This window comes from Labrus bergylta, chromosome 11 (genome assembly GCF_963930695.1).
Source record: "Labrus bergylta chromosome 11, fLabBer1.1, whole genome shotgun sequence".
In the NCBI taxonomy this organism is placed as follows: domain Eukaryota; kingdom Metazoa; phylum Chordata; class Actinopteri; order Labriformes; family Labridae; genus Labrus; species Labrus bergylta.
The window spans coordinates 2,198,987-2,202,601 of record NC_089205.1 but is presented as its reverse complement, the minus strand read 5'-3'; the positions used below and the strand labels follow the sequence as shown (position 1 = coordinate 2,202,601).

Sequence of the window (3,615 nt, the reverse complement as noted above, 5' to 3'; positions counted from 1 at the left end):
GAACGTTCCACAGATGTACACAAGCCTAATTACAATATGTGTTTGTGTGACTTGTTAAAAAGGAATGCACTTACAGTTAAGAATAAAACAGAGTTCATGATCTGTTACAGGGTTAAATAATTGATTGTGGATAAAAACATTGCGTAGTCACAAGAAGTTATATAGAGAGTGATTAAAAAGTATAAATAAGTTAAAATGCTTAAATATCAGTTTTATGTTAAAAGAAAAGGTTAAAGATGCTGAAATATTTAATAGACATGATTTAGTTCATTCTTTATTGTTAAAAGTAAGATTTATTGATGTGTATCTGTGATTTACTGACTTGTCTGAGTTAGATTATCTGGGAGCGATTGCTTTTGTCTCCGCCCACATACCAGGAGAAATCGCGGTGTTTTCCTCATTACACTAAACTCTCTTGATGAGTAAACACAACTGAATCACTCTTGTGATTATTTCTCTCCGTATTCAGGTATGTTTATGGTCATAAACACAGCTAACATGTCCGAAATAACTTACTAACAAGTAAAGAGTTTCATGACTAAGTAATTTCGATGTTTGAGTAAGTTTAAAGTTAAGTTTCAGAACATTAAGCTTGCTAGCATACGAGCCCGTGCTCAGAGCCACAGCACAACCCGTAGCTGCGCCGCAGCCTGTTCTGTGTGTTGTCTTCTGTTTCACAGGAGTGAGGATGTGTTTAAGTTGTTTCATTGTCTTATGTAGTTGGACTCATGCACTTTTATTAGCTCAATACGAGTTTGAGACATATATTTGATGCTTAAAAGAAATGTGAGGAAAAGATTTATTGCAGGAAAATACTGTTTATTGTTTGTAAAAGGTAAAGGTGTATATCCTACCTCAACCTCTATCCATTCTGAAATGTGAAAGATGTTGTAAATGTGTACTTTTGTACATTGTTATATTTCTGTAAACATGTAATTCATTACACTAAACGCTCTTGATGAGGAAACACAACTGAATCACTCTCGTGATGATTTCTCTCCTTATTCAGGGGTGTAACATTTGTACCTTTTAAGTTGACAAAAAAAAGTGTTTACTCTAATATTTAAGCCTCTTGGGTGCTTTCCAGGCTATCTATTTTTTTTATTTTGTCTCTTTTTCTATTTTATTTTTTATTTTTATTAAATATGCTTTAATGACAAGAATGTGAGGTGAAAAACTTCTCTTAATCGTCCAGAAGAGTAAAACAATATTATTAAAAATGTCTAGAAAATGGCTGAGAACAGTCAACATATTGTCTGTGTGTTTGTCTCTCTCTCTTTGTCCTGAATGTCAGGTCAGGCTCTGTCTTGAATTCCTGGTCGTGCTGATCTATAATCTCACTCCTAGTAGTAAAGCATGAATTGCTCAGGCAGAAGCGAGGGCAAATGGGCCTCCAGGAACAGTATTCATTAATTGGAATATAAAAGCATGCAATTCATGACTTGTGTGTTAGGTTGTTATAAAATGTTCATATCCTAAGTTCAAGAGTTATGTCATGCATGTTTGATATGTCTGAAATAAATTTAATCAATCAATCAATCAATGCATGCTAAATATAAAAAAAAAATTGCATTTCAGATAAGAAAACAACTGATCAAGAAAACACAGGAGGTAAGTTGCTCTTTGTAAATAATAATAATAAGACATGAGGGATGTTAAAAGCTATTAGTAGGACATTATTTCCAAATGTGTTGTAGGGATATTGACTAGTCTATCAACTTTCTATGACAACAGAGGTTTTAATCTTTTTTTAATTTTATTTTTATTTTTATTTTTTTTTACATTTTATGCTCAATGTGACACAGAGACGGTGAGAGACGAGACAGGAAGGCATGTGAGAGAGAGAGAGAGGGGCGGACAGAAAAGGACAGCAGGCCATACTCGAACCCAGGTCGGCGTTGGAAGGAAAGAGCTTCACAGGACACTAGCCACTGGGGCTCCTCGGTTTTTATCGTTCTGTAAGGTAACTGCTCATGGGATGGCAGTGTAAACTTTGTACATCTGTGGCATCATCAACGGGGGGACTTCTCAAACACTATCAACTAAAACACGGACTTTTAGGTCGTGGATATTTTCTGCCCTGCATTCATTTGGACTGTCAATGTTCTTTTAAAACTTGGGGTGGTTTACGTACACACTTGTATAGAGCTCACAAATCAGAGGAAACTGAAAAACAGAAAGATGTGAAAGCTTTCAAATGTAAAATTTGTGACTCATGTTTTTCAAATACCAAGGATTATTTTTAACACATTAACTCTCATTTGAAAAGTTTAGAAACAATAGAGTGTTTGTTTGATGGTTGTGATTTCAAAAATAACATATATGGGACTTATGCTACACACAAAAGCCGAAAGCACCAATCCTACTCATGTAATGACTTAAAAGCTGATGTTATTGTAAAACTTCCTGTTTCTACCAGTGTTGTATTTTTGAAACCGGGCTTTATTTTTCAGTGTCTTTTAATTTGAACACACATTTACAACACATAACGGACAAGTTCCTTATCCGTAGCCCATTACTTAAATAGTACATGTAATTCAAAGTAGTTATGTGTAAAAAAAAATCATGTATGTATTCACACTGCCTGCAGATGGTGTCCTTGTGTGTAAATGTAGAATGCTAACTGAGGTATTCTTGAGTGTAAATGATTGATAAGGACAGTTATTTTTTGTTTTTGCCACTTAAAAGTTCAGATGGTTGTAAGTCTGACAACATTGTGGATAGCATTCCTAGAGAGAGACATGTCTTTTGTTAAAAAGTAAACTGTTAAAATTTCTTGGTGATACCACTTGGCTGACTACTGTATTGTGTGTTTCACACAACAAGTCGCAAGACAGTTAGAAATAATTGTCAATATTAAATGACAGTTGGTGATGGTTAAAGATAAAAAGCACAATTGAACTCCCATTGGCCGTAGTGAGTGGTGGAGTTTGCTCCAGTTCTTTTAGAAATGTGGCCAAATTCTGAGATATTTGCAAAATGTTCTTGTTTAAATGCATTGTTTTGTTATTACTTGCACTATACTGTGTCAGTAATGTTTCTGCTGTTGTTTCACATGTGCATGCAGGTCTGAAATAAGCAGTTTTCATTTAAATACCTCAAATCTGATGCAGGAAAGTATTTCATGTGGAAAAAATGACTTACTGTTGGGGAAAATGTATTAAAATAAAACATTCATGTTTATTGAGATCTTGGTCATGCTTATTATTTTTTAGGTTTAAGTTTGACATCTTTAAGTAATATGCTCTTATAGAATGTAGTATTTTAAGTTAAAAAAAACAAGTACGCACAACACATTTTTTTAAATGAATACAATTTATTTTTTCAAGTAAACAGGGAAGCATTTAGTTATATCCTCCTAATGGTTTCACTTATATCTACTCATTCTACAGTGCTTTCTGCTCATATTTTCTGAGTATTTCAATTAAATTTACAAAAGATGTTTTTGTAATTTTACTAAATCAATTCATGCGTACACGATTGAAAATGTAGCTAAAAGTGCAAAAAGCAGCTTTCAATGCTGCTAAATCTAATTTTCCATTTTATCAGATTTAGCCAATGTCCTGACTTACCTCAGCAACAAACATCTACTCCTCGCTCATGAATATGAAACAT

At 33.7% G+C, this 3,615-nt stretch overlaps 1 long non-coding RNA gene across 1 annotated transcript; it reads left to right on the top strand.

Moving 5' to 3' along the window:
- Positions 1 to 387: 387 nt before the first annotated feature.
- On the top strand, positions 388 to 3,176 carry LOC114921515 (uncharacterized). The gene is made up of 3 exons (XR_003809808.2): positions 388 to 469; positions 1,579 to 1,611; positions 1,806 to 3,176. It is a non-coding gene; the product is annotated as an uncharacterized lncRNA (long non-coding RNA).
- Positions 3,177 to 3,615: the final 439 nt, after the last annotated feature.